The sequence below is a fragment of the Protopterus annectens genome, chromosome 4.part0, assembly GCF_019279795.1.
Source record: "Protopterus annectens isolate FY-2018-M chromosome 4.part0, PAN1.0, whole genome shotgun sequence".
Classification (NCBI taxonomy): Eukaryota; Metazoa; Chordata; order Ceratodontiformes; family Protopteridae; genus Protopterus; species Protopterus annectens.
Genome location: NC_056733.1, coordinates 1,650,971,486 through 1,650,992,658, shown reverse-complemented (window position 1 = coordinate 1,650,992,658; position 21,173 = coordinate 1,650,971,486).

Genomic DNA, 21,173 nt, shown 5'->3' with positions numbered 1-21,173 from the left:
CTACCCTGTCATTGAGTGCTGTACTGTTAACATTCAACAGCCCTGGACCTATCCATGTGCATGTGTGTAATGAATGTAGCCACCTGTATGTACAAAGGACAGCAACAGCTTTGGTATTTTCATTTATGTTGTATGAGTGTGGGATGTACATATCCAGGGCAGGTACATCTAGGTCATATCCAACCATGAGGGAGTTGTTTACTGGTGTGCAGCAATAGTCAACTGTGTTAATGCTGACAGCATCCAAGGGACTCTGGTATGTGTACAACTGACCTGGTTACAAACAGTGGTATTATTGCATTGCATAACTTATTATGCAACTGTGTCAGTACATGGGTACTTTGCACAGTTGATGTAGGGATAGGTACAGTCCACCAGTCGAAGATTATTTGGTGTTGTACCATACTATTTCATACCACATTTATGGATGTGTGTTGGTAGTCTGAGGATATGGTGGCGGATGTATATGAGGATACCTAGAATGCAGCTTTTGTCACTGTCACCTGTTCTTGACTCATCTGTGATGCATTATGTTGGAGTAGTGGTCTTTACTTGTGAGTAGCCTTTATGAATATGTGGACACCACTACCTGGAGTGGTCCGTACCAGTGTTATGGCCCACATGTCTGGATCTGGGTTATATGGTGGTAGTGCTATTGTGCACTACAGAACCTTCAGCCAGGTCTTCCTCACTGCAAAGATGTCAGTATTTTCCATTGTAGGATCTACATTGAGCAAATGAATTATGAAAGCCATGCATCTAGCACTGGTTAGCATAAGCATCCAGTGCAATTGTCTTGTAGGTGTCAGGGTGTTACTTCTGTGATTAGGACATTTGCCTTGCAATGGCACTATGTGGGTAAATGTGACCTAGGTATTATCCACACTCCCTTGAATCATGGATGCATGTCATCTGTGACAAAGGCTTGTTTTCTTTCAGCCATGTCATCTCGGAATGACAGACACTGGACAACCTCATAATTACAGCAGGACATTGGCTCATTGTTTTGGTCAAGCAGTTGCCACTCATACCATGACATCACTGCGAGTGGCAGTATTGTGCTTGGCATCAAATGCTACATCTAAGGTGACAGACAGCAGCAGACGTTGTGTAGATGACCACTGTCAGATATACTTAGTTGAGTGGTCCTGCTAATAATGACAACTACTAACATAGCCAGGAGAGGTCATCTTGACACCTGGACCTCAGTACTATTAGACAGTGGGGCTCACATATTATACTTGCACATGCCACTGTTCCAAGTATAATGCCACTGTCCACAACCTGATATCAATGTATGCATTTCAGGGCAGCAATGTGTGTGACACATGCTGTACTTTGCATCCACCTGTGTGTCCCAGTTAACCAATTGTCTGTAACTTCCACACACGCATGATTATGTATACTTCACATATATATGGCAGTACTTCATGTACAAATGCACAAATGCAGATATATCATTTACGGGCCACATACAGGTATCAGGTAGTAAACCTGTATGATGTGCATATATACTGACAGTTAAGATGTACATAGCTGTAAACCTGTGTGTCTACAAAAGCAGTCCATTATAATGTGTTCTGTACATCTAAGTGTATTAGCATGCACACTGTGGCCTTTTGTGGTTAGAATCAGAATGCATCCCAAACGGCCCTGTGCTACTAAGTGTATGAGCATGCCCACTGTCACCTTGTGTAATTAGAGTCAATGCATCCAAACAAGTCCTGTGATTCTATGTGTATGAGCATGACCACTGTAACCCTGTATAGTGATAGTAGTTATCCATTCCACAGATGGGCATACTCCAATTCAGGGCTTGTTGTGCCACAAATATACCTCTCAGGCCTACCTATGTCTTACCTGCAGATGATGTGTCTTGTTTGTGCATACAGGTTGTAATGGACTCCTACTTTAAACACACAGGTTTACAGCTATGTACATCTTAACTGTCAATATCCCTATTGATGTCCTCAATCTTAGAATGGCATTCTGACTGACTTGAAATGTGCAATCTCTGTGGCACATCTTGTAACTGTATAGTACTGTAATAATGATCTGTAAATAGGCAAGAGTTCAGCTCCCACCACTTGCAACTGTGTGTGTGTGTGTGCATGTCAGCAAATGGCTGAGTTTGGGTGTGTGTGTGTGTGTATTTGTGTCTGCATCCTGTCATGACAGTGGGTTTTACTGCTTTCCAAAGAGAAACCACTTTTGCACTGGCCTTTATCCTTGTCATCTGTTAAACCACCCTTTTCCTCCCTCCCCACTGCAAGTAATCATTCCTGTGATGTCACCCAGCTCAGAAGCAGAATCAGATTAAGTGTAACTGTATGGGTTCTGTGGCACATACCCCAACTGCATACCACTCTACTAGTTACCTTTACATAGGCAAGATTGTAACCACAATACTGGCAAGTGTGTGTGTGTTTGTGTGTGTGTGACTACCCTGTAGCCAGGCATACACATGTGTTTTGTCTTTTAACATGCTGCACACCATGGTAGTCATCTGTGGTGAATGGAGTATACAAATTATTACATAGTTAGGAATAGACAGTCAAGAATGACTTCTGTAGGTTATGTTATTTTCCTGTGCCACTGTCGAGCAGTGACACAGAAGTGGTCCCCGGGGTGTATTTCCATACCCATCATTCCTCCCACCCAAGCTCCACAACCCCCAGGGTATATTTCCTTAGCCATCATTCCCCACCCAAAACTCCACATACACAACAACTATCCCTTCTCTCATGAACTGATTAAGATTTAAATGTTATAATACAAGAGTTGCCTCTGATTTGTGTACACGTCAATTCCTTTGGAACCCCTCTGTGTCACAAAGGGTGTTCAGACATGTTTATATATATGGCTTTAGCTGTGTCTGTGTATATGTAGATATATATATATATGTATATATATATATATATATATATATATATATATATATATATGTGTGTGTGTGTGTGTGTGTGTGTGTGTGTGTGTGTGTGTGTGTATGTGTGTGTGTACACATCCCGTAAGTGCATATATGCATTTAGTATTTAGTTATAACAGTTGTAGATATGTAGACTTGTCTATGTTGTTTCACAGAGTACAGTACATTCAAGGGTACTGTACATATGTACACAGAGTGACTGTCCCATTTGTTTTCAGTACTGTGGAATACCTGTAGTAAAATGTGTATTATAAAATGCATGATACATGTATACAAGCCAGATGTCTTTGCGGTAAGTCCAGTGACCTTGGTGTGCATGGTCCAGGGTTCAAAACCTGCAAGTTTTATCGGTAATGTAATTTAGGACTAAATAAGACACTTTTAAGCAGGTGTACATGTGTTTTCGTGACAGAAAACAGCGGTTACACACAGTTAAAAGACATGTACAACTCGCATTATGCTTGAAATGCCCTTCTTTGGCAATCCTGCCGATGTCACCCACCTAGAAATACACCTCTGGGAGTACTCTAACCCAGTAATCTTTGTAGCGCATCTTGTAACTGTGTAATGGTGTAGTGTGATAAGCTAGTGTAGTAAGTGTTCCAATCCCAGATTTGCCAACTGTGTGTGTGTGTTTCTGCCTGAGAAGAAAACAATGCTTTTTAGAGTACTCATACTCCTTACAATTCATATACTCAACTTTGGCAAGGATGCTGCTGTCACCCACCTAGAAATACACCTCTGGGACTACTGTAACCCATTAATCTCTGTAGCGCATCCTGTAACTGCATGATGCTGTAGTGTGATAAACTAGTTTGGTAGGTGTTCAAATCCTAGACTTGCTAAGTGTGTGTGTGTCTGCCTACCTGAGAAGGGAACAATGCTTTTTAGAGTACACACACTCCTTATAATTCATATACTTAACTTTGGCAAAGATGCTGATGTCACCCACCTAGAAATACACCTCTGGGAGTGCTGTAACCCTGTAATCTCTGTAGAGCGACCTGTAACTGTGTAATGCTGTAGTGTGATATTTTAGTTTAGTAGATGTTCTTATCCCAGACTTGCCAACTGGCTGGCTGTCTGCCTGGGAAAGGAGCAATGCTTTTTAGAGTACGCACAATCCTTACAATTCACACACTCAACTTTGGCAAGGATGCTGATGTCACCCACCTAGAAATACACCTCTGGGACTGCTGTAATCCAGTAATCTCTGTAGCGTATCGGGTAACTGGGTACTGCTGGAGTGTGATTTAAAACTGTGGTAGGGTTCCATCCACAACCGTGGCAGTTATGTATGTTTTGTTTGTGTTTCAATGTCTGTGTAGGGAGCAATGCATTATAGCCTACTCACTCGCAGGACATTTACAGTGCCCTAGTTTGGTAATCCTGCTGATGTTATAGCGAGCTATAGCATTGCAAACTGGCTTAAGGACAGAACCCACAGGGTTAGAGTTGCTGGCGCTATGTCAGACTCCAAGCCGGTCACAAGTGGTGTCCCACAGGGCTCGGTCCTTGGCCCCCTATTGTTCGGCATCTACTTCTCAGAAGTACAGGCCAACGTGGGAGGACTTTGGCTGACAAAGTTTGCAGACGACTGCAAACTGGGCGCCATAGTGGAAAGTGCATCGGACACGGATATCCTTTAGAAGGGACTCATGGAAACAGATAGCTGGTGCCAGAGCCATGGCCTGAAGTTAAACGCCAAAAAATGTATAGTCATACCCTTCGGGAAAAACAAGGTAACCCCAAGCTACCATATAGGTGGCAATCCACTAAGCACAGAAGAGGTTATCAGGGACCTGGTGACCCAGGTTGACAGTGGCCTTTCTTTTGACACTCACTTTGCTAAAGTGGTTAGAAAGACCTTCTACATTGCCCACCTGATCATGAAGGGATTCACATCCAGATCTAGTGAGGTCATTGTTCCCCTGTACTCTTCACTTATCAGACCAATGATCGAGTACAATGCCCCATTCGGGATGTATCTCACCCGACATCTGCAGCAATTGGAGAGACCCTAAAAGTTCCTCACCAAAAGGATAAAGGGACTCCAAAATCTGTCATATGCTGCCAAATTGAAGAAACTCCAGCTCTATTCAGTCGCATACCGTCTGCTCAGAGGTGACATGTGCCTGACATACAAGGCCATGTCCAACCCAGAATTAATGGACATGCTCCACCTCAAAAAATCCAAATCCACCAAAACCACTAGAGCAAGTGACTTAAACCTTAGCACGGATATAAATAGGATGTGCTGGAGGGATAGATTTATCACTCAGAGACTCCCTATGCTGTGGAATAAAATCCCGGTCCATGTGAGGCAGAGCACCTCGCTGGCTCTGTTCAAGAGAAATCTTGACCTGTGGATTGGAGATCGTTGGTTTACCCTGGGAATCATCTCTGTGTCACTGCTGGACAGAGGCACAACAAACTAATGGGCACAGTATTTTTTCATATAAGGGGTGGCGTAAGCCACAAAAATTTGGGCTAGGCTTATAAATGCCTTAGGGCAGATAGCCTAGTATAAACCTATGAACCTATGAACCTATGTCATTCCTTGTCAAATACACCTCTGGGGAAAACATTCCTAGTAATCCTCGTGGTGCGTCCTATAGCATCTCTATGCAGTAATGTGATATAGATCTTGGGCATGGGTTCTATACCCACACATGTCAGTTGTGCATGTCTCACTGTCTGTTTTGTGAGCAATGCATTTTGGGCTACTCGCAGGAAATTTGAAATGCCCTACTTTGGTGAACCTGCTGATGTCATTCCTTGTGAAATACACCTTTGGGGGTGGGGTAGCCCAATTGTCTCCGTAGTACACGCTATAACTATGTAATGCTGTAGTGTGATAAACTAGTTAGGTAGTAGTTCTATTCCAAGACATGACATGTGTGTTTGTTAGTCATAGCCTGTGTGGAGGTGGCTGTGAGTGTCTAACCAATGGACATGTTGAGGAGCGGGTTTTGTAGTTTTCCTATATGGTGGCCATATTATATGTCACAATGTCCACCTCACGAGGATTACAGATTTCAATCAGCCAAGAGACTGGGTTGGCAAGCCATACCCCTACATCTGGCAAAAGGTCTGGTGAACAAAGTAACCAACCCTACTATTACCCAGAATACGGTCTGACCCCATGTGTCATACACAAATAAACTTGCCTAGAACATCCCGCTATGTTGTTAGTACCCTGCACATTGTTGACAGAAAGTAGGCATGGTGTGATTGCAGTGGGCTGCAGAGGGCATGGCACCCTGTCCACCAGTACAATAGGCACATAATTGTGGACAATGCACCTTCACTATGTTCCCCACTGGACACCAGCAACATATGTGGAGCCATCAAATGTGATCCACAAAATACATACAATGCCTTACACACATGCCCTGTATGGACAGATGCCACTGACACTAGGGAATACCTGTATTATGCTATCAGTGCAGGTGCAGGGTCAACCTGATCTCTATTAGCAGGTCCTGCCATGGCAGGCCAGGACTGGCACATCTGATGATAACAGTCTGTGTACATAACATGTGCCAGGCAAACCAGGTACACTTAAACATGTCACTGTACATTAATGTGGGGCGTGCACATCCCAGGCAATGTCCATGTCAAGGACTATCAAACACAGACATGGCATGCATTGCAAAGCAATGGCCACACACAACAGTAACCAGGATGGCAGGATGGTTAATACAATACACATCTGTGTGGGACATTGCAGACACTACACCCCTGAACCACACTGCAGACCATTGTCAGGTGGCCTGATGCCAAGAATTACCCCTCACCCAGCCTTGTACAGCCATCTTGCACAGCCAACCACTGCACACCCATGAAGCAATACACACATGCATGTCAGTACTGGCACCTTGTATCTGCATGTGGGATATGATGTTCCCAACCACAGTCACTCCCAGTATAACTCCCATTGGCATACTGACTGATGTCAGACACGCTCACATGCCCTAGCCCATAGAACCTCAGGTTAACCCCTGTGGTGCATGTTATACCTGTGCATTACTGTAGTGTGGCAAACTAAGTAGTCAGGAAGTGTATTTGTGAGCCTGCCAAGGTGTGCCAATGTGTCTGAGTCCCTTAGAGAGTGTGGTTGTGTTGACAATGACATCTGTTCATGTGGCCAGCCATGTGTGCTACACCTAATGTATGCCTACTATATCTCTGTTGCAGATGTCACTCACCAGCACACATATATGTTCGTACAGCACACCAACATGTCAGTCAGCTATGTGGCACATGGAGTAACTGCATGCACTTGTAATAGTAATGGCTAGTCAATCAGGGGGTTGAACCCCTGTACAGGTAGGTGTGCGACAGATGATGCATAGATTTTAGTCTCTCAGCCCTTCTCTGATGTACTTTGCCTATGTATGCCCCTCCCACACACTCTCTGGTGGGTGTGGAGATGAAACCTGCTCAGCAGCAGCTTGTGTTTTGTAAGTGATGGTCATGATCAGGTGATGGCCTCTGCACCTATTGCAGTCCTCCTCTAGCTGATTGCATGTGGAACAGCTGTGGTGACATTCCCATAGCCAATTGCATGGAAACACAGTACAATATCTAGGAACATCATGTTGGTGTTTGCCCATGACAGTCGCTGTGAGTGGAACCTGGATCTGGTGTTTGGTAAACAGGATCACATATGAAATCTGGATATTCCTTAAACAACATACACAGTGGAAAATAGCCTAAAGACAGGAGGGTGATATGCCAGACATGACTACAGCATGTAAGTGTAGCTATGCTTCATTCAGACTACTGCCAATTTAACAGGTTGTGCATGGTAATGGCTAGTCTGCATGTTTTAATAACTGACAAGAAAACCCCCATCTGTAGGGTCATCTGTGGACTGGTCAGTGTGTGGAACCATTTGTTTCTTGTGTTACTCACAGAACGCACATCTGTGAACTGCAGAAGCATAGTGTGAGGATTGCAGTCAGTACACGGTAACAGAGATGAGAGTTACTGCCATCACATCCCTGATTGGACATACTTCACATGAAACAATGGTATGACAGTCACTGTCTGAGGTTATCACAGTGACATGCCAATAATGGACCACTGTTCATAGCTGCAGTCACAAGTCATCTACTCTTTAGACAGATGTCATACAGTATATATGTATGTGTTGTGCTCCCTCTGCAAATGTATGACATCTGTTGTCTTGGGTTGATGGTAATATCTATGCATGCTGTTATAGGTGATCCTGAATGCTGTTGACTATTACTAAGCCTTATCTGTGTTACAACTGCAACACCATAGGCTGTATGGGATTGGAGGTCCCGGCTGAACCACCTGTCCCACTTCAGCAGGCCATGGCACCGGGCACCAGCATGTCTGGTGTCCAGCCTTGGACCTCTACCTCTGTTGGCTCTGCACCACCTTCTGTTGGAGCCGCCACTGAGGATGGGACTTGCACCCCCTGGGAGCAGGTCCAGACAGGAACCTGTCAGCCATTGTACAGTCCAGGGAGTGGTGCGTAGGGGGCTCAGTAAGGGGTTTTGAGGCCAGCTACACCAGCTCAAAGGCATAGTGGCACATTTAGATGGTGAGCCTGCCCATCCTAGACAGCCCCCAGCACAGCCACCTTTGCGGGTTTGAAGGTGCAGTGGTGGCTGCCAATGGGTAAGGACCTCTGTCCCCCTGTTTCCATTTGGGGGTTCATGGGCTTGTGACTGCCAAACACCCCTCCCCGTCCAAGGTGTATCCTCCCCACATGTGTGATATACCGCCCCTGTATGCTGTCTTGTCTGTCTTGTCTGTCATCCTACCCAACCTATCCTCCACGAGCATACCTACTCTCCTTCCCCAACATACCACTCTCACCTTACAAAAACAGAAACAAAAGGCCAATCTGTTCCCAGAACAACATTTGCCCCATACATAGCTGTCCATTTCACACATGTGTCCACTGGACACATGTAACCTTTTTAATTTGCATCACAACATAGGTCTGTTGTCCTCACCCCTCTCTCAGGCACACGATCCTGGTATGCACATGACTCCTAAAGGTTCCAGGTACACGTGATGCAGAGGACCCCATTGTACACACGACACTACCGGACGCCATTTAACTTTTTAATGATGATGATGCTGCACACAGCACCTTGAAAGAGTACTGTTCTCACATAATGATTGGACAGGAACTGTTTTGTTAATGTAAATAAAATGCTCAAAGTAATGTATTTGGGCAACGTACAAATGTTTGTGTGTATTAATGACACATGTCTGTCTGAGGGAGTCTTGATATTACATAGGACAACACCACTACATAATACAGGAGTTGCTGCTGTTTCCCTTTTCATATTTTTTAATGCTTTGTTGTCACATGGTGTGTTCTTGATATATCTATATATATATATATCTATGTATGTATATATATCTGGATATAAACACACACACATACATCTACATAATGAAATACATTTCCTGTACTGTTGAATGACTGTGCTGGATGATATGTTTGTGATAACATCCAATGTCTGTATCTCTACCATGGCTTAGTGGCAAATCATATTGGCTGTGGTGTGCAAGGTCTTGGTTTTGAGCCTTGCAGAGGCTGTTTATTTTGTTGCTGGGCAGAACAAGGGCCATTGGATACAGAGTGATTAAGGCATTTTTAAGCAGTTGTGAGCAGGTGTGCGTGGATTTGCGAGATGTTAAGCAGTGGTTACTTTTCATTACAGTTCCTTACACTCAGTTACCTTCTTGATTGCTTAACCTGTGTAGGCAGTGATTACCCCCACACAAACAGGCTGAAACCCGCTCACTGCTGCTTAAAAGTGCTTACTTCTGCTTACCCCCACACTAATTTCTTTAAAAGAAAAGAAAAAAGGGGTGATAGGAAAGTGGTGAAAAAGGGGCACAAAGAGGGAAAGACAGTAGGCAAGGTAGCTAGGGATGTGCAGGAAGGCTGTAGGGAAGGTCCATAACTGCCCATTTCATCTACAGCAATGGCTGTGCATATGCAATAAATTTGGCAATACATTTGGACACTCACAACCCTGAGAGAGGGGTGAAAACAGCAATAGTATGTTGTGATGCCAGTTAGAAACATTGACATGTGTCCAGTGGACACGTGTGTGAAATGGACAGCTATGTATAGGGCACGCTTTTTTGTGGGAACAGATTGCCCTTTTTTTCTTTTATGTTTAGGTGAGAGTGGAATGTTGGAGAAGGAAAGTAGGTATGATCAGGGAGGATAGGTTGGGTAGGATGACAGACAAGACAAACAAGACACATACAGGGGCAGTATATGACACATGTGAGGGGGTCACCTTGGATGGGGAGGGGTGTTTGGAAGTTGCAAGCCCATGAACCCACAAATGGATACAGTGGGACTGAGGTACCCACCCATGGGCAGTCACCACTGCACCTTCACAGCCCAAAAGGTGGCTGTGCTGGGGGCTGCATAGGAGGAGCAGGCTCACCCTCTACTTGTGCCACTCGGCCCTCAAGCTGACATAGGTGGTCTCAAATCTCCCTGTCGAGCTCCCTACGCACCACAGCCTGGACCGTACCATGGGTGACAGGTTCCTATCCATTCCCACTCCCGGGGGGGGGACTAAGCCCCATCCCCTGTGGCGGTTCCACCCGAAGGTGGTGCAGGGCCAATGGATGAGGAGGTCCCAGGCTGGGCCCCAGATGTGCTGGTGCCTGGTGCCATGGCCAGCTGAGGTGGGACAGGTGGGTCCGCTGGGACCGGCCTTCCCATACGACCTATGTTGTAGCATGTTTAAGGCAGATATGGGTTAGTCATAGTCAACAGCATTCACGATTAGTTATAACAGCATGCATAGGTATTCCCATTACCCAGGGAACCAGATATAAAATAGTTGCAGAGCAGTCAGAACACATGCATATATGGGTAAACAGTGGCCATTACAACAACATGCAGGTTTTATTGATGGCAACAGGACACCAATATGAAAGTACTTTAACATGGCACATGCATAGAAACAAAGGTGAATATTTATAAACCAATAGGGCATATGTCCCAACAAAGGTTAGGAGTGTAGACATACCAAATGAGTTGTGTAAATCGGTTATTTTTTCACATATGGTAGGGGTGAGAGAGAGAGAGAGTTTAACTAACAACTAATAAATCCTTGTAGTTTTCACATCATTCATAATCACTGCAGTGGTCTGTCCCTTACATGTATTATTACACTACCCAATGGTGTTATATTGTACAATGGTATGTTTGTAGATTAGTATGTATGGGACCTGTGTCTTACGTACAGGCTTGACAAGATGCAGGTGTTAATGCAACATGTTTTGAGACTGCTGTCATACACTTTGGGTGAGATGCTGGGATGACAGGTATGTTTGCATGTACATTCCTTGACTATGTACAAGTCTGACTATCAGTTATATGTCATTAACAGCTGCATACATTTCTTGGATCATCACACTAAATTGCCAGGGGAACAGGGCAAAAGTCAGGTGATGGGGGCCATTTATCAGGACATACTGGGCAGATTGGAACAGTTGAGGGGTATAAATATCCATACCACTTTCTATTTGAGCATTCTAGCAAAATCTGTACAGTTGTTAAGTGTATATATGCATACAGCTTTCTCTCTCTGAACATTTTAACAAACTGTGCAGTTGTGTGGAACGATTATGCATACAACTTACTGGCAGTCCTGGGATCCAAATCCCTGCTGTGTGTGACAAAAGCATTACAGTTAAGATCACTGTACACTATGCTATCAGGCAATTGCTGTGAGGCTTTGCAATGTATTTAGTCTAATGTAATGTGATTGACCTGTTTGCACTTCCAGCATTGTTATACAACACTTCATACACATTTTATCTGCATACCACATTGTGGGTAACACTGCTTACTACAACAGTACTATTTAATAACTGCAACAGTACAACATATGACTGCAGAGTAAACAGAAGCAATGCAGGGGTTACATTTTTATTCGCAGCATATTATACAATTCTGTATACTGGTACAACACTTTCTGAGGCTCTTACATTTATTTGTTATGACAGTACATGCAGGCTATTTACTAACCTGCCTTGCGACGCATCCTTTGCAGCCTAGCATCATAGGCTTGCTAGTTCGCAGCACCTCATCTGCAGCTGTCAGAGAAGTACAGTGATATTTAGCCATGCCTATCCATAGTATACACAAGCTAGGCAATTATTACCTACGCAGTGGAAGGAGTAGCCACTCAGTTCTGGGGCATTCTGAATCTGCCTTGCTTCCTGGATCCACTGTTCCAGGAAATCCCTCCTCCACCGCTTCAGGTCTGCATGGTGGTGCCTGACCTGCTCACCAGTCCGGGGGATACCTGTGGCACTAGTGAGGTCACTGGCGAGACTGTCTCAGGCCTCCATTTTGTACTGCGAGCCCTGGTACTGGCTCTGCAGTAGTCCCCTGTCATGGTGCTTTACCAGGAGGCATACCATGAATTTGGACTCCTGGATGCCCCAGCCCTGCACTCTATAGTGAGTGCCTTCTCCCACTCTAGCAATTCTGTCTGTAGGGGGATGCTACAACCAGTTATGAGCCATATTCCCACCCCTTCAGTTTAAGTAGGGCCGGATTCCCACACTTTTCCATAATTGGCTGGTTTCAAAAAGGCTAAGCTATGTCTTATTCATTATAGGTTATATATGTGTCTGGTATCCGTGATTCATGTGTACATACACTGTATGGAGTTCTGGGGACTTCATAACTTTACTACAGTGACACCTCAACTCAATGTTTACTGCAGTACTCCAATTCACATATTTATGGTCTGTGGCTGATTACAGAACATTACACTGTACCTAGATTCAGTTCATATGTTTGATTAGATTTCCCTGTGGTGAGGATTAATTTGCTGATACCTCCTTTATATGCATTGCTATCATGGCGCAGTGGTTAACTACTGTGACTGTGATGTACAGTGTCCTGAGTTCTAGCCGTGCAGAGGCTGTTTATTTTGTTGCTGGCCAAAACACGAGCTGTTAGGTACAGAGTGATTAAGGCACTTTAAAGCAGTTGTGAGCGAGTGTGCATGGGTTTGCATGGAGCTAAGCAATGCTAACCTCCGGTTACAGTTTCTTACACTCAATTAGCCTCTACATTGCTTCACCAGTGTGGTACTTGCATACCGACGGCCAAACAGGCTTAAACCTGCTTGCTCCTGCACTTGCAAATGCACTGCATTTGGTGTTTGCATCAGATACTCACACCCCTGGGTGGGAGTGAGGACTACAATAATACCTTGTGATGCCTATTACATTGGCTTACATTCCTACAGTGGGGTGTTGCGACCATGTGTTCGTAGGTGTTGTGTAGTGGGTTATGCAATGACAGATATGGTTGTACCGTACTTAGCCATATAAACTGGACTGTGCTGCGGTGAGACCCATATCGGGAATGGCTGCCCATTAGGCATAAGCATGCCGTTCGACTGTACAGAATCCGTGGTCTGTCCAAAGTTTGCTTCATACTATTGGTGTGTTCTTCTTACAATCTGCACCTGTCTGGAAAATACCTAGGAACTGACACCATTAAATACAGACAAGTAATTGGGTTTAGAACCCCGCATCCTTCAGCCGAGTCATGCTAATGCGTAACCTATTATTCTATCAGCTTTCTAAGGTTGTAAGTGGAATATATGCTTTCGGTCCCTAATTTTTCCCCCAATGGTTTATGTTCTGTCCAATGGTTTTGCTCTTAGGGGTTGAGAGGTAAGGGCGTAAGCTCTGCCCATTTCAGAATATTACTTACATCCCCGGGGTGGTCCTAATACAACTGCGCCAGCAAACACCTGCATGCCGAGGCCTATAATTGCATACTCATAGTTCCAAAAAAGATGAAGAGACCAGCATACAATGGCACCAAATAATACTTTAATAAAAGTATTCTTTAAAGACAAACTGGTTTCGGCTGAATTAATACAAAGCCTTCATCAGTGTAAAAGAGTGACAAATAAAGAAATACTTAAATATGCAAAGAAATGGGCATGTGATCAATTAGAGATGCTCATTAAGACCTGTTTTAAAGAGACCTCCTAGCTTAACAATCCATTTTTTCTTCATAGTATTCAACAAATCCTGCCAACCCAATTTGTTATTCCTGGGTCTATTAATTTTGTCAATGATAGTAAAACTGAAATATGCATTTCTGTGTAACAAAGCCAAATAAATCACCCAATCGGAGGTACAGTTGGCAAAACAACTCATGTCAAAGACATGAGGGGTGTTCTGACTGCTGAAGTTTCTGGTTTTTAATAGTCTGGAACAATGAATGCAATGGCCACAAGGATAGCACCCAGTTAAGGCTTACCTGATAAAGTTGTTTGAGTTACTTTGGTATTGGTGGGCTGCCCATGTTTGAAATGGTTGAAAAATGTAACCCATGATTGGGTATTTTATTTGGCTAACTGTAGCTGCTCAGCCTTTTACATAGATCAAACTTCCAGACCTTTGAAATTCAGGATATCAGAACATCTTAGTGAGATAAAACACCACAAAGAAACCAATGCCCTTTGCAAACACACTTTGTTGCACAGAAATGCATATTTCAGTTTTACTGTTATTGACAAAATTAATAGACCCAGGAATAACAAATTGGGATGGCAGGAATTGTTGAATACTATGGAGAAAAAATGGATTGTTAAGCTAGGAGGTCTCTTTAAACCAGGTCTTAATGAGCATCTCTAATTGATCGCATGTCCATTTCTTTGCATATTTAAGTATTTCTTTATTTGTCACTCTTTTACACTGATGAAGGCTTTGTATTGATTCAGCCGAAACTGGATTCTCTTTAAAGAATACTTTTATTAAAGTATTATTTGGTGCCATTGTATGCTGGTCTCTTCATGTTTTTTGGAATGCTTTTCATTTAAATTGAGACCTTGCAGCTGCTGTACTCGCAGAGTTTCTATAGTCTGTATTCATAGTTCCTCCACCTGCCCCGCCTCTACAGCACTCATCCTTACTGTGGGTGCAGGTGGGGTCTAATCACACCACTACACACTGCCCACTCTCCACGTGTCAGGACCCATGTCATACATTGTGTCGACCCATGGGTCATCAGGCTTGCACAACCTACTGGTCCATGTACGTATACAGCCTGGTTGGATGAATCATTACAGGGACTGACTCCGATGATCATTAATTTTTGGCGTGTCCCACAAGGGACATTGATGTCTTTGTTTCAAGATTAGACCTGGTAAGTCTCTCCCACTGGTAGTGTCCTGCCTGTGGTTTGGAAAGCAGTGGTGTGTTTATTTGTATCGTGTGTTTGTATGTTTCACCTGTCTAGGTGGGGGTGGTTGATGCTATGTATTACACATTTGTTGATTGGACCCCACACCCCCATTTGCATGGCCTGTGAACATATTTAATTCATAACTGCTGTATCATATCCTAGCTATTTACATGTGTATATTTACACACACACACACACACACACACACACACACACATATATATATATATATATATATATATATATATATATATATATATATATATATATACACACACATTACTATATACAGATATATCAGTATATGTATGCATACATGTATATATTTATATATTGCTGTCTATGTATATCTAATAACATATGGGTGTATGGGTGACTGCATATGTATATATCTATATGTAGGTATGTATATGTAATCTGTCTCTGCATGTATACATTTGTACTACGGAGAGGGAGAGGTATATCTTCATGTAGCTATGGGTAGATATACACACACATTCCTATACATATATACATCTACATCTGGTTATTCCATTCCTTGCCATGAAGATAAGACTTTGCTGCAGTGGGACTCGTAGTGGGTGTGGCTGCTCGTTGGGTGATACTTCTGCCCAATGAACACTTTTGCTCACATCCCTGGAGCTGTCCATAAAGAACCACATCAGCCAACACCTGCACACTTAGACCCATAACTAGCTACCCATAGTTCCCCCACCCGCACCTCCTCTACAGCACCCATCCTTCCTCTGGGTACAGGTCGGGTCTGAACACACCACTACACACTGCCCACTCCCCACTTCACGAGACCCATGCTGTACGTTGTCTCAACCCATGAGTCATCAGGCTTTCCCACCCTTGTATTCCGGGTATGTAACCACCCCAGCCAGAATGGTCATCATATCACCTTTCTTTGGTTATATGTCAATTTTTGGAGCGTCCTGCAAGGAACGCTCCTGTCTGTGTTCCAAGATTAGATTTCACGGGTGCACTCTGTACCCCCCCCCCCAGTTCTATCCTGCCTGTGGTTTGGGGAGCAGTGGGCTATTTATATTGTTTGTGGGTTTGTGTGTATGTTTCCTCTGTCCAGCTGGGGGGAAGTTCATTCTACGTGTTACATGTTTCTTGCTTGGGCCCCTCACTTCCATTGGCATAGCCTGTGAACATATGTCATTCTTGTGTGCTGTTTCCTATCATAGCTGTATATCTGTGTATATCTATGCACACACATATATACACATATATATGTATATATATATATATATATATATATATATATATATATATGTGTGTGTGTGTCTGTAACTTTCAGTTGCAGTTTCGTACACTCAGTTAACTTCTACTTTGCTTAATCTGTGTAGGCAATGCATACCCCCGCACAAATGCACTTAAACACACTTACTGGTGCTTATATATTCTTACTACTGCTTATCTATGCTTAAACCACTACACTATTGCTGTACTGCTTCATTTGCATATATACCCATATACCCATGGATCCTAGTTCCCCAAACACCCACCCCAACACTTCACTGACACAGCAGTCATCCATTCTCCAGTTGGATACACAGTGTATCCACATCACTACACATTGACCACTCCCTACTCCTCTAGACCCATCCTATGGGTTGACTCACTCCACGTATTATCAGACATCCCAAACTTTTAGTCCACAAACATTGGTGAAATGAGTGACCAATAGGACACTATTCACAATTTTTGGGTTGTCCCACCTGGGACACACATGTCTTTATTTCAAGATTAGATTATATACTTCATTACATCATTACTCCCGTTAACAAGACACTACAGCAAATTAACAACTATGACTATGTGGTAAGATACACGTTACACATGAGAGCTAGTAATGTAGTTATTACAAATAGGACCGGTTTAGTGATTGGCATTGCCGTAGCAGGCAGATCACAGGAATGATTTCACTATTTCATAGTGAGAAAGTCCTCACAATTTATTTTTTGATAACAGCACTGACTTCGGACAAAGTACACATTTTTGCAGATTTGTCCCTTCCCTCTTATGCACAACCTATTATTTTATCTACTGTTGAGGTCTGTAGGGGCACTTTCATGTTATTTATGTCTGCAAAAGGAATGCATGTGTTACAGGGAATGTACTTCTACATATACATGTATGCATGTGTGTATGCATATATACTTATAACAAACTTGCTGACCTCCTCGAGGTGGTCCAATTAGAACCAGGCTATCCAACCCTGACATGCCTGGATCCAAAATTTCATACCCATGGCTCCTCCACCCCACCCGAGTTCAACATACATGCAAACCATCCATTCTTCGAGTTGCTATCACAGCCATGACACACTTCCACACATTGCCCTCTCCCCAGTGTTAGGGACCCTACACATATGTTGTCCCAACCCATGTATCATCAAGCTCTCCAACCATTTTGTCCTTGAACATACCTGCCCTTGCTTGTGTAATGGTCGGAAGTCCACACCGCCTAGCAACTTTTTGGTTGTCCCCCCAGGGACTACCCTGTGATTGTTTGCAAAGTAGACTTAGCAGATCGAGAATGTTGCTCCCACTGGTAGTGTCCTGCCTGTGGTGTGAGTAGCAGTGATTTGCTCACCCCTGCCCAGCTTGATATGGCATAAGCTGACAGCACTAAATAATAGTGGGGTTGCTGTTGATTTCCTTCTCATTCTTTTTGTATGCTTTATTGTCACGATGTTCATTCTTCATATATATATATATATATATATATATATATATATATATATATATATATACATATATATATATATATATATTATATATCTGTACATACACATGCACATACATCTACATAATTATATACATTTCCTATGCTGTTGCATGACTGTGCTGGATGATATATTTGTGATAACATCAGATTTATGTATATCTGCCATGGCTTAGTGTCAAATCACATTGGCTGTGGTGTGCAGGGTCCTGGATTTGACCTTTGCAGAGGCCATTTATTTTGTTGCTGCCAGAACAAGGGCCATTGGATACAGAGTGATTAAAGCACTTTTAAGCAGTTGTGAGTGGGTGTGTGCATGTTTGCGCGATGGTAGGCTGTGCTATCTTCCAATTACAGTTTGTTAAATTCAGTTAGCTTCGACTATGCTTAATGTGTGTGGGCACTGCTTACACCCGTGCAAATGCACTTAGACTTGCTTACTGGTGCTTATATATGTTTGCTACTGCTTATTTGTGCTTACACCTGCTTACTAGTGCCTTATTCATTATGACACTACAACTTTGATTGAATGACATTAGTTAAACATTTCATGCAGTACTCCAGTTCACATTTACATGTTATTATGTAGGTTATACAGCAAAAGGATGTATAAATATGTTCATATACACATTCCACATGGAAAATGATATGTGCTATAGTGGGACTTGAACCGTGCATGCCTGTTCATTAGGCAGATGCTCTAGCTACTACACTATTGATGTTAATGTTGATTCTGCATGTTATTTTCTATTTGGAAGATTTTGATGTGTAAGCTACGCTAAGCAGAGGCCAATGATGCCCAAACGCGCTGCGCTTCACTTACAGTTTCAGTAATGAAGCAACACAAATGTAAAATAGGGACATGGGAATCTAATTGTGATAGCTCTAGGGATGGGGCTCAACATTCCACTATGTGCTTGTGTGTTTACTACTTTGATTTTATGTCAGTGTTCATGGACACTCTTGTATGCTTAGCATACATTTCAGTATCCATGAACATTGAATTAATTGCTTACTATTAGAGGCAGTCTCTAATAGTAAGCATTGTAGGTTGTGCTACTGTGGGGGCATGTTTAATCCTCCATAGAGCACTTAAATATGCCCCCCTGCACTTGCACATGTTTCCTGTGCACATCGAGGGTGCGGCAGCGCGCCTTCATAAATATTCATATGGTGCTGCTGCACCATCTGTAAGGAGGACGCTCGACGCAAGGCTAAAACCGTCCTTGTGCTGAGCTTCATGAATCCTTGGAAGCATGTTTAGTAAGTATCCATATGTTGGTAATAATTCATGAAAAAGAAATATTACAGCCATTTTTTTCTTTCATATGGGGTTTGAGACTAAATCCAGTGAAGAGAGGTGTCTAATATATGTATAAGGAAGACAGAGTTTTAGGATTAATAAACCTAATTGTACATGCTGCTTCATTAAATTTGTATATAGTTTTGCTTTGTATAAATGATAAAAATTAGAACTTAATAGTAAATCTATTAAAAATATAAATTTATGTGGTATTAGAATATATAAAAAATTAAAACAGGAAAAGAATGAAATTGAAAATGAGAGGAAGGTGTAATATAAAAATATCATGCTATAGTATTATCATATTAATCCTTTCTCTAATTTAATGAATGAAAAACTTAAAGCTATGGAAGTACAAAAATCTTTGCCTAACAATATACTGAATAGTAATTTTTTATGGAGATTAGTTACGAATAAAGTACCAACAAAGGAAATATGCCATATAAAAGAAATATTAAGTAAAATAGTGTGCATACATTGTAACAAAGAGGAAACTGCAGAACATCTTTCTTTTTTTATAATGTATAAAGGGTTATAAATTTGTGGGAAAATTTATATGAAGAAAAGTTTTTTGAAGTTATAAAACACGTAAATGATATAATTATGGATATAGATTGGCCAGGATTCACTAATCCTCCGTGTAAGACTAACTAAGTCTTACACGGACACTGCAGTGTAAGGGTATGATGTCAGCACATCATGCATATTCATGAGGGCGCGCTGACTCAACTCTAAGGCTTACATGGACCGTGCACGAGTGCAGGGGGCGTGTCAGACTGCTGAGCAGTCAAAATATCCACGCCCCTGCAAGTGCATAAACAGCAAATGTCAACAGAAATGAGCAAGTCCGCTCAAATGTCCGCAAACCCAACACTACACTCCCCCACATTCTAAATCCCTGTACAAGTTAAAAATGTAAACATTTCCTTTTTTTTTATTATTCCTGACATAGCTGTCCATATTTGTGCGTGTATGCGTGGGTTTGCCCATTGCTTAGCTACAGTTAGCAGTGTAGACATCGAAGAGGATAATAAACTATTTATATGCAAATTAAGGGAACTAGCAATAGTGTAGTGATAGAGCCCTCGCACAAAGAGTATGCATTCCGGGTTCGAGTCCCGCCACTCCACTACCTATTTTCTGTAGGAAATGTATGCAAAAAAAAAATCCTGACACCTACCTTTTAAATCCCAGTAAAATGCATTGAAATGGCCTATGCATTAGTGAACAATATTTTATATATATATATATAAGAGGGTGGAATGGTCATGCATACTGATAAATGCATAAGTAACGTATCTTAAGCAATGTGGAGCACTGCTAAGCAAAGTCCACTAGTATTAAGCATAGTGAAGTATAATTGCTCATAGCTTAGCAGTGCTTTAACTAGCACAATAGTTTTGCACAGAGCTGTGCATCGCGCCAACTAGCGCAAACAAAACATGTTTGTGCGGAGCTGCACTCCGCACCAACTAGCTCAATGTTGGGCAACATCGGGCAGCGTAGAGCAACTGCTCATAGCTTAGCACTGCTTTAACTAGCACAATAGTTTTGCACGGAGCTGCGCATCGTGCCAACTAGCGCAAAGTTGGGCAAAGTCAGGCAACGTCAGGCAGCGTAGAACAACGTCGAGCAACATTGGGCAAAGCTGAGCAAAGTCGGCTAAACACAGCCACACCTCCTATCCGGTCTGGCCAGTAGTAAAATAAAAAGCAATGACAGGCCTTGGACCTGGGATACTGTGCACCATAATCACAGTACTAAACCACTAAACCATGACAGCTTTAAATATGTACGCATTTCCAACAAACTCAAACATGACAATGGAAGTTTTTAAAACTGGCCAATCACAAATAAGTGCGGGAAATGAGGCTGGGCACCCCCTCCTCCATTGATCCTGTGCCACCTTTGGGTGGAAGCACTGCAGGGGATGGGGCTCATCCCCCCAT